At 49.6% G+C, this 11,302-nt stretch overlaps 1 protein-coding gene across 6 annotated transcripts in view; it reads left to right on the top strand.

Annotated features, from left to right (window-relative positions):
* Positions 1-2,299: 2,299 nt before the first annotated feature.
* The window catches only part of TRAF3 (TNF receptor associated factor 3), a 131,509-nt gene continuing 122,506 nt past the window's right edge, over positions 2,300-11,302 (top strand). For 4 of the 6 annotated variants that reach the window (XM_036991627.2, XM_073241826.1, XM_073241823.1 and 1 more), the window contains exon 1: positions 2,300-2,516. The gene's annotated coding sequence lies outside the window, so the exon portion shown is untranslated. The remainder of the gene's footprint in view (positions 2,517-11,302) is intronic. The other 2 variants (XM_073241827.1, XM_073241828.1) reach the window with 1 other exon arrangement.

The following is an 11,302-nucleotide window of genomic DNA, read 5'->3' as shown; positions in this document are numbered from 1 at the left end:
GTAGACCCATGGGGGCACATAACCATGTGGGTCTTTGCATGGGAGGTGTCACTTGCGGGCCTGACAGTCATATTCAGGGAGGGGCCTGATGAAACCTCTTCCGTAGACTTGACACCCCCTAACACTATACAAAGAATGCACCCGCCTCCTCTCAGCAGGGTTGGCTTCAGAGCTGTTGACCCAAGACACTCTAGTATCTGTGTGCACTTCTCCCAGAAATGCAGCAAACAGAATATGTAATGCTACATAAATTCCTATGAGAAATTTCTTGTCCAGAAATGCTGTCAGCTTGTTCCACGTTGCCACAGGGAACAGAGAGCTCTGCCTCTGAAGTGCAGCGAGGAGACTGTGAATGGTTCTCCTTGCTGTCCATCACTGCGGCCCAGTGGCTGTAACTGCAGACGACGCAACACCCGCTCCCCAAGCGATTGCAGTCTGGGGCAACATTCTTTGTGCTGTCAGCCACCAGTCCCCAAAGCAGGGATCCAGATCTGCTCATTGGCGAAGAAAAGGGAGGAGGGAGGGGCAGAGGAGAAGGAGCAGTTTCGCCAGCAGAGGGCCCAGCTAGGTTTCACCTGAATTCGTTCACGGTCAGTGCCGCCTGCGGGCGCTTTGGCAGAGTAGCAGGGGGCAGGAGTCGCAGGAAACCCCTCCGATGGGGTCTTTGAAATTTCTGCCTTCTTAGTTATTTAAAAAGAACTAAGAATAGTCCAGTCTAGAGAATATTTGGCGAGGCCTGGTTGTGGCAGTCTTAAAAGGATCCCTTGCAATACTGCCTAGGGGGTAGGTGGGAGTAGCACCTGGCCAGCAGCGGCCCGGGACGGTGGGCAGGGCAGGCCTGAGGCTCAGAGCCCGCGTCCGGGACACTTGGTCCCCGCTCCTTTGACGCGTCACCGTAACTTCTGACAGGCAGGAAAGGGCACCCGGGACTGGAGCAGAACCCATCGTGAGGGAGGGGAGAGCCCACCTGGCGCCCCGGGCTCAGCTCAGGGCCCGTGTGTGAGGGGCCCGGCCGGGGGAGCCGCAGCCATCCTGGGCTCTCTGGTCTGAACCCTGAGAGCCGTACCTTTTAGTGGCCCACGCAAGGCCACCGCAGGGGCCTGGCTGAGTCTGGCAGCACAGCCCCACTGCCGCGGCTGGAGAATAAGCAGCTGTCAGGCTGATGGAGCCAGAGCTGTGGCTCCGGCAGCCTGGTCAACTGGTCAGGCTGTCCAGGGTTCTGGAACGTTCCCTGGGGGAAGCCACAGGAGGAGATGCTGGGTTTCCTGCCTCTACTCACGTGAGTCACTGGGGTACAAGAACAAAGACTGGCTTAAGCTGGGCACACTGGTCTCCGCTCTGGGCTAGGGGCCTTTGTAGACGGCCCAGAGAAGAGAGAGATGAAAGGCCCCCCGTGTCCTCAGTGGCGACTGTGAACTCCTGCAGGGACGGCCGCGCTGCCTGGTTGGCCCGCGTCCTCCGTTGCTCCCCTTCTTGGTGGGCCCAGCCCGGCCGGGGGCAATCTTAGAGGGCCTTGGGGACTCGATGACCCGGGGACAGAGGGCCAAGGCCTCTGAAGAAATGGGGGTCCCCTGGCTCTGGAGGCCCCACTGACCGGAAGGCCTCGGGTGGAGAAAGGGGAGGGGTGGTCGCTTGGGGGGCAGAATCTCCGGCCTGGGGCAAGAGGCCAGCTGCGAGCTCTGGGCACCGAGGGCAAACCAAAGCAGGTGCCCTGTTCGCACCCGACTTCCCGGGGGTGGGAGGAGCCCCTCCGTGAGGAGGCCGCGGCCGGCCCCGCCCGCCGCCGCGTGAATGCGGGCACGCGTGGGAGCGAGTGGGCGCGTGAGAATGCGTGTGTCGGGGGGTATGTGTGAGGGCGCCCGGTGTGAGACGTGTGAGCGCGTCTGCGAGTGTGAACACGACTGTTTCAGGACGCAGGCTGGACGTGGGCGTCCGCGAGCCTCCGTGCGCGAGTGTGAGCGCGGCCGGCGGGAGGCTCGGAGCGGGCCTGCTGCGCCCGGGCGGCGCGGGTGCCGATGACCCGCTGTGGGGACCGCGAGGCGGAGGCCGCGCGCGGCCGCCCTGCTGAGCAGGGTGACGCCATCGCTCCCGACCTCGGGGGAACCTGCACCTCTCGGGGCCCCCACGCGGCCTGCGCGGCTTTTTGACCCGGAAAGGGGGGCGCGGGAGCGCGCGCCGGGCGGGCGGGGCGCGGCTGGCCGCCGCCGCCCCGTTGCTAGGGCCGTAGCCACGGGCGGGCGCGCGGGCGGCGGGGGCGGGGCGGGCGCGCGCCGGGGATTTCCAGCGCGCGAGAGGAAGTGCCTGCGCGAGGCTGCGCGAGGAGCGCGAGGAGCGCGGCGCGGCCGCCGCGTGCGCGAGCCGGGTTGCAGCCCAGCCGGGACTTTCCAGCCGGCGGCGGCGGCGGCCGCCGGCCCTTCCCCGCCCCCCGACATGGGGCTGCCCGGGGAGCAGGACGCTGCGGACCGCGGCGGAGGACGCGCCCGGCGCCCCTGAGCCGGTCGGCGGCGGACCGCGGGGTAAGGGGCCGCGGCGGGCGGCGGGCGGGCGGGCGGCGGGCGGCGGCTCCATCCCGGCGGCTCCATCCCGCGCTGGCGGCGGGCGGGCCCGGGGCTGCCGGCGGGGCGAGCGGGGCCGGTGCGGCGCAGGCCCGGCGCCCGGCGGCGAGTGCCCAGCGCGCTGCCGCCTCGCCCCCGCCCCGGCCCGGGCCCGCCCGCCCCCCGAGCGCCTCAACTTCGGAAAACTTTGTACCCGAGGTCGGCCCGGGCCCGCGGGGCGGCGGTTCCCGCAGCTTTTGAGGAAACGGGCGCCCAGGCCTCCCGAGAGCGAGCCCCTCGGGCCGGGGGACGGCGTCTGCCGCGCGGCTGTGTTTTCACCGCCTGAGGCTCGGGCCGCCCGGGGGTCTGCAGGGACGAACGTGCTCACCCTGGGCTGGCCTGGGTTTTTTTCAAAGCCATTATTTAAAAGTTTATACTGAGTCATCCCTCTGCAGATGAACCTCCGACTGATTCATAATCCGAGGGCTGCAGTGGCCTGGGAGGCAGGCGCGCGCTGGGATCCTCTCGGGGGCACCATCTCCCTTTCCGCCTTCGGGGATGCGAAAGGTCAGGGGGCCCCGCGGCGGCCCCGGCTGCCCGCGAGGCGCGGGGCTGCGGCTCCGGACGCGCGCCACGTTCTCCCCGGGCACCCCGTGGGGGGCATCTGGTCGGCATTTAGACCTTTAGGGAGAATTCTCTGTGGAAAGCGATTTGTCTTCAATTTGAAAACAGCGACAACAGGGAGATAGATGAAGCGCTGTGGACGTGCTTTGAAATTTAAGAAGCCCTCTGATAATGGTCCACTGAAGGCAACAGTTTTATTTCACGTTTTTCTCAGTAGGCTCTGCGTCAGTTTTCAGAATGAGATAGGGTGGGTGTATGTGATTTATTCATTTATTTTTGTGGAGTCATAAAGACTGTATTGAGTAGCGTCGTTGCCGCCTCTTAATTTACATTCACAGCATACGACTGAGGAGGAGCCATGATTTTTTTTTTCCTAGCATTTGCTGTGAACACACACTGGTGAAGCCTTCAGAAATGTTATCTTCTGTAATCTTGGATGTGTTTATAAAATCCTTATTTACAGAAATGACCAGGTGCATCATCACTTGGTACTAAAAATCTCCTGTCTTTCACGTCTTTGAGAATGGTCTGTGGAAAAGACCGCATCGTGGGTAGGATGTCTGGCAAGATAGTGTACAATCATTCGTTTTTCAAATGAAAGGATTTATTAGTCTTTTTACCGTGTTGTGACTGTACATATATTAAGGATTAGTCTAAAGAGGACACATTTTTTTGCAAAACAAAATAAGCTTGATCTGTGTGAAAACTGGGAATTACCATATGAGATTGGAAATCTTGTGATAGCTCATGACAGGAACCTTGACAGACCTGGGATTCCTGCATCACTAGTTAAAATGAGAGCTTACCACAGAGGAGGTTTAAGATGTGAGGTGTCTCAGCCTGGCGCCATCTGTTCTCGTCACAATGCAGAAGCCAGGAGAGCAGAGAATGCTGGCAGGGAGAATTCCAGCTTTTTTTTTTTTTTTTTTTTTTTAAGACATTCGTGTGAATTTTTCTCAGAAGGAGAAGACGACAAATTATTTTCCTTGGATGCTGGCCATTCATTTAGGAATTGATAAGATGGCCTCACTCAGCGAGAAGGGTAGAAGCAGGCAATAGCAGTGGCCAGTTTCTGCCACTGCCATCAAAATATTCCTACTCTTGTTCATGCCTTGAAAGTCCTTCTTTGAGCTGAAACATCTGAGCTGCTTCTTGCTGTTTTACCCTGTGTTTGGGATTTTGATTCTGTAAATGCCCCTGCTAGAATCACCTCTAATTTTTCCTTTTACAAAGAGAGAAGGACCCTTCTGGGGTATTGCCAGGGTAGATAAGATAAAGGATGAGAATGATTTATCACTCTTTGAGGTCCTTTTTTATAATGTTAAGGCTGTGCTTTGAGAAAGATAAAACTGTCACTGTGGTGTTGCAAGTCTGGGCAGTTCAAGCAAACAAAGGAAATTGCGTTAAATTTGCCCATCTCTATTTTCTCATCTTCCTATAGTAAGACTCCAAATGGCAAGTGATCCAACCTATCAAGTATTATGCAATAGCTGAGTTTCCTTGCAGTGGTCAATTTGAGAGCTGTTAGCTTAGGAGACGTCTTATGACCAAGGCCCTCTGCGTCGATTCCGTGGAATCAGGGCCCCTTGTGTGCTTCTTCACGAGTGTTCATAGAGGAAGAAAAATTGTTTTGTTTTGTGTTGGAGTTGGGGAGGAAGGTCATAATATTGACTTCAGACACACAGAAACTGAAGAGAGCTACAGAGTGAGAAAGACGGCGCCGAGGCCAGTGGATTTGGAAGGCGGCCAGAGAGAGGCAGCCGAGGCCGGAATGTGGAGATGATGCTTAGACTTGTTCTGAGCAGGAGATGCGAAGCCAGAGTGAGAGGAGAGGGCCAGACGCCTGTGGGCCGGAGGGCAGCAGAGAGGGGCACCTGGGGACAGCTGCGGCTTGCACCGCATAGCAGGCCTCCGGTCCAGTGAGTCTAACAGAAATACAAGAAATGCAGTTTTAAACAGAAAAGGAAAAAAATGTGAGAAAACATTAAATGTAAAATCTATGCATAATTAACTAAAAGGTGCAAAATGCCTTTCTCATTTTAGAGATTCTTTATTGACTGTTATGCACAACAGTGTTTTAGACATAGTCAGGATCAGGGGGCTCATGAGCCTGGGGAGTGGGAGGTGAGGTTCTTGCTAAGCTAAAACCTTTTTGTTTGAAATGTTTTGTTTCCCTGTGCAGACACCTTGGGATGAAGTGGGCAGGAGGTGAGATGTCATAAATGGAGGTGACTCTTGGTTTCTGTCAACTCCAGAAATCAGATTAGAACCTCTTGCTGAATTTTGTATTCCTTGAAATAAGTGGACCATTAACGGGAACCTGGGAGTCTCTTTTCTCATTTAACTTAATGTTCCATTAATGTGCTTTGAGTTCCTATAATGTTGTACTTACAATGCTAGGATAAGTGGGGAGTCGGGAGCATCTTGTGCACTGTGAGGGAAGATGCCAGAGACCAATAGGGATTTGACTGGGACAGCGCTGGGACCGAAACCTGCGGCAGGAGGGGTGAGGAAAACTGAAGGGCACCGGCTGCCCAGCTAGAGTGAAGACCAACCAGGAAGAAATTAGCGCCATGAAACGTGGGCTAAAGTAAGTGGGTTGTGTAGAAGACTGGAAATATGCTGGAGATTCAGAGAAGGGAAAGCTCTTGGCGGACTGGGGTAGTGGGGGAAGGCTTCCCGGAAGTGGAGGGCAGGTACTCTGGGGCCACCTGGCACTTCTTGCAGGGCCTTGGGAGTGGCAGTAAGATCTCTCCTCTCCCCCCTCGTCCTGCTGAGATGGGACGGTCAGCTTGCTGTCCTCTTGCTTCCTGCCTGTAGATAGAGAGCTGGTGATGTGGCTGGTCACTGGGCTTCCGCTCATGGTGTTTCCTGTGCTGTCCTCCAGCTCTGACCAGGCCCTTTGTGACCAGGACCTCAAGTGGGTCCGGTGGTCTGCCACTGTGGAGGGCCTGGTCTGTGAGGGGGAGCCAAGCAGCGGACCCCCACCTGAACAGCACATTGCTGTCCCTACTCTTTCTCCTTGTAGATAGGACATTTCAAAAAGTAGTGGTAAGGGGGGGTGCTATAAGGGTTAATAAGCCCCTTTCCCAGGGATTCTCCTCAAACCTATTGCTGAAATGACCTAAATCTCTTTAATTCTCAAGTAATAAAAAATTGGGCTCTATAATTTCACTTCATGACTTACTTTTTTCCAGGATTTGTTCCATGATTTTGACTCCATGTATTTTTTCTTAATGGAGGTTATTTGGTATCTTTTCATGAGGCCATTCTGCTAAGAAATATTAGGCCTGCTGTTCTACTATTCTGCTTTCCTTTCCAGTTTAAACACTAATTCCATGGCAAAACCTAAAAGCCTAAGTATTTATTGGATACTTGGTTTCTTTAAGCAGAGAGAAAAGCTAAATTGATGAACAGAATGGGATAATGTAATTGTTAGGACAGTAGTAGCATCAAGATAGTGATGTGTGTCTCCAGGCGTCATGGTCCTTGTGGCAGAGACCTTCAGGGCCAGCTCTATACTCTGGGACGTTGACGCCCTGCCAGAGGCCTGCCCAGTACTGGGAATAACACGGTCTGCCTTAGGCCTCCTTTCCTCAACGTCTGTGTTCGGAATCTGCAAGTTTGCTAGAGAGGAGGGATGTGACTGGTGCCCACAGCAGTTCTGTGTGGCTTGGTGTATGTGTCTGCAGTGGGTGGCCTTGGGACTGCCTCCCTGGACTGTGTCCTCCTCCCACCCCCGTCCCGGTTCTCATGGCACTTAGTTCATTGGCTTGTTGCCTTTGTGGGCTTGTATGATGGGAGACTTCATTTCATGTTAATTTTGTTGGGTGCATTTAATGACTTAAAAAGGAAGAATAGGGAAACTGCTTGTCTTGAGAACCTTGTTGCCCAGTAATGCCCAAGAGTCACAACTTTATTCTACAGTGCTGTCCTTTTTGGTTTAGTACAGCCTGATGTTTGAAATATTGTTATAGGATAAATTAAGTGTTCTGGTTTCAGAAGGTTTCTCTATGTGAGAAAGAGCATGGCATGGTTTGGGTGCAGCATGTCTTAAACCTTTAATAGGAGTTGAAGCCTCATTTTAAGTCTTAACATTTAATATGGACTTTACATTGTACTCAGTAATATGTCTGCTTTGATATAAACTTACTTTGTCCTCCCAATTTTTGAGGACAGTTGATTCTCCAACTTTAAAGATCTGATTTCCAGTCCTGCACTCTGTACTTGAGCAGGCAGCTGGACCTCTCTGAGTAGGTTTCCCTGTCTGTAAAATGGGGCTAATGACACCATGCACCTCACTCTCTTGTTATGAGTGAAATGGACAACAAAGCATTCTACTGATGTCGGTTTTCATAGTAATAGAGGACTGAGATGTAGGGGAGAAAGAGCATTAAGATAAGATCTTAGAATGTAGGCACGTCAGATCTCATCGGTAGGACCCATAGAGATTTTCTAGTTGAGTTCCCTCATCTTGTATGGAAGGCGGCTGAGGCTCAGAGTGTTTGGGTGTCTCCCAAGTGAGACAGCGGCAAAGCATGGATTATTCACCTGAATGGCTTTTCCCCTGTATTCTTCTTTTTTCCAAGATTTGCCCCAGGAAAGCTGCTTGGCCTCTAATTCCAATCTGGGATAATGAGTTATATAATCAACACACAATTTTTGAGAACTTACTTAGGAGCTGTGCTAGTTGCCAAAACTAAAAAGTTAAGTAAGAGGCTATGTGGTCACTCTCCTCAAGGAGCTACTATCAGGTGGTTGAGCCAGAAGAATCATTTGGTTACGGCACAGTGAGGTAGGCGCATGACAGTAGGACAGAGGCGCCTGGGGAGTGTGCGGTGTCCTGTGATGTGAACTGGGGGTTAGGAGGTGTTTTCCAGGGAGGAAGGGCATGAGGAAGCCAGTGGAAGAGGAGGGAAAGCATGGCTGGCAGAGGTGCTCACCAGAGGGCCCGAGCTTCTGGAGCCATTGCCCATGGCTGCGTTCAGGGCAGAGGCTCAGGAAAAGGACCTCACTGCCTTTGGGTGCTGCTTCTATGTCAGCCTAATTTTTTTTTTAAATATTTGTGCAGAATTTTATTTAAATATTGCATTTAACTCATTATATTCAGGCAAAGAATAAAATAACATTCATGTTGAACTAGAGGTAGCTGTGCTAGCTCACCACCAGCTCTGAGTACATGCAGAAAGATAATTTGGTGTCTACTTATTTCCCCAAGTCAGACCTTATCAATGGATATAAAAGTGAGTTTGGACATTACTTGGCTAGAGGGAAATTTGATTTTCATTCAGTAAACCTTTAAGCCTGAGCATTCTGGTGTGACCACTGATACTTCCTAAGGGAAACTCTTGGTTCTTTTTTTCTTTTTTTAAACTTTACTTAATTTTTTTTGATGATTTACAATTCAAGTTCCAGGTCATTATTAGATTTGTGGAAGCACTGATCAAAATAGAGTTCTCTGGCTGACAGAACTCTGTTGGCCAGCCTAATTTTTGAGGTAAGAATTATCCCATTTTACAGATGAGGAAAATGAAGAGCAGTGGCCTGTTGGCTCCAGAATTCATGTTTTCATCACTGTGCTCTGTGGTCAGCTTTAGCTGACTTACAGGCCTGTTTAAATTTTGTTCAGATTCTAGACTTTTTAGTTTTGTTCCTGCTGCATAAGTGCTTTTTAAAGGAATTCTGTATTTTTCAGCACACGTTTTTCATGCAGCCTTTTCTTTCCTCCAACATCTGTTTTGCCTGTTGACTTATTTTTCCAGCCAGTATCCCATTCCTTCTCTCTGGTTTGAGTAATTTTCTTGTAGCACCAAAATTGCATTCAGTATCCTTTAACAAATTCAGCTAAGATGTTCTTTACCCTTGTGGTTCAGATGTTTGCTTACATCTTGCTGAGTAGCAGTCCCAAACCTGATTTACTAATATGTTTTCTTTCCCCTTTCTCTTTAAACTGGTAGTTTAGTAATAATGGTAGTATTTAGTCATTATACAAATTCAGGATTTTACAAACACTGGCTTGTTAGTAGCGAACAAGTCCCTGAGGCCTGGTCACTCTGTAGAGCATCACGGTTACAGCCCAGCAGTCGAATTTCTATTCATCTGGAATTTAATTATAACTACCGATTGCTTATGGAAATATAATTCAAAGAAGCCTTCTCTGCAATTAGCAAGGAAATTATGTTGTTGGCTGTTTTGGAGATGTTATGTGGCTCTTCTGCTCGAACCACTGTAGTTGTGAACATGGAGCCTGGAGGTCTCACTAATGGCTGGCTGGAGGTGAGGGGCAGATTTCAGACCCGTCTGTCTCTGCTCAGGACGGGCTGTGGATAACCACACGCAGCACGCTACTGGGCTGTAGGTCAGGTTCCGTGAGTGTCAGGGGGTCGCTTCCTTTGTTCTTACACAGGTTGGACCTTTTGGGGTAGGGGCAGTGGCATGGTATAGCGGGCTTCTGAACCTTACATTTCTGGACCCTGCCCTGCCTTCTCCAGGTTGAGGAGTGCTCTGATGCATCTTGGGGTCTCCTCTGAGTGTCCCATCCAGTGTCGAGATGACAGTCTTAAGGACAGGGTCACTTCAGCATATTTTCACAGTCTGGATATGTAAAGATATGCTCAATGTAAATGAGACAAAGCATGTATAAAAGGAACATGGGTTTACAGTCAGACTTGATTTAACTTGGTGCTTCCTTTAGCTGTCATAGTAAGTGACTTAGGCTTTCTGAACCTCAATTTTCCCATCTATAGAAAGGTAATTGTGAGGATTAAAAGGAGAATGTGAGTGAATGAGATAACCTAGCATATCAAAAGTGGTAATTCTCTCCTCTTGTCTTTACTGAGCAATTCCTACAGAGAAAACATGCCTTCTTAGCAGGGTGAGTGACAGGCTGCCTTGGGAGTGTGGCCTGGCCCTGAATGATTATGCTACAGGTAAGAGTAGAAACAGCACATTATTGGACTGTAAAGAAGTTATATGTAACAGAATAAAAAGTCTGGACACTAAAAATCACTGTATATTTGCATACAAAGGAACAACTGTATTTAGATAGCTCCCCATTTTTTAAAAACAATTTTACATATAATGATTTTTGATAAATTCCAATTTATATTTTAGTACATCATTTTATTCCTTCATTTAGCAGAATAATATTGTTCAGTTCATTCCAGTGGCTGTTCAGTCACCCTTTTGAGGAGGTCTTCCCTGGACACCCTAATTAAAATAGCCCATGCTGTTGTTCTTTCCTTGCTTTTTTAATATGTAGCAGAAAATTTTTGTCCATCATCTTAATCCATGTATGAGGAGAGTACCCGGCATATGGTAGGTAATCAAGTATTTGAATGAATGAATCAGTAAACCGTGGTCCAATCACATTTTCTTTTATTGAGGCAAAATTCACGTAACATACAGTTAACTATTTTAGAGCATACAGTTCAGTGGTCTTTAGTGTATTTACAATGTTGTGCAACTGCCAGCTTTCTGTAGTTTCAGAACTTTTTCAACATCCCATAAGAAAAACTCTGTACCCATTAAGTAATCATCTGCCCTTCCTCCTAACCCTGATAACTGCTATTTGTCTACTCTGGATCTAGCATATAAAAGGAATAATATGTGACCTTCTACCTTCTTTCATTAAGCATAATGTGTTTGAAATGCATCCAAGTTGTAGCATGTATCAGTTTTTGTTCCATTTTATGGCTGAATAATATTCCATCGTGTGTACATACCACAGTTGGTTTATATTCATCCACTGATGAACATATGGATTGTTTTGACCTTTTAACTATAAGGGATAATGTGTACAAGTTTCTGTGTAGACATGCATTTTCATTTCTCTTGGGTAGTATACTTAGGGGTGGAATTGCTGGATCATATGGTAATTCTCTGTTTAACTTGTTCCCACCGTTAGTGTACTAGGGTTCCAATTTCTGCACATCTTTGCCAACATGTAATTTTTTTTAATTAAAGCTATTCTAGTGGATGTAAGGTAGTATCTCGTGGTGCTTCTATATTTCCTTCATGACCAGTGATACTGAACATCTTTTCATTGTGTATCTTTTTTAGAAATTCAAGCCCTTTCCCCATGGTTTGATTGTGTTGATTGTCTTTTTATTGAGTTGTAAGAATTCTTAATATATTTTGGATAT

This window comes from Manis javanica, chromosome 8, assembly GCF_040802235.1.
Source record: "Manis javanica isolate MJ-LG chromosome 8, MJ_LKY, whole genome shotgun sequence".
In the NCBI taxonomy this organism is placed as follows: Eukaryota; Metazoa; Chordata; class Mammalia; order Pholidota; family Manidae; genus Manis; species Manis javanica.
The sequence above is the reverse complement of the archived record's forward strand: the minus strand, read 5'-3'. Positions and strand labels throughout refer to the sequence as shown.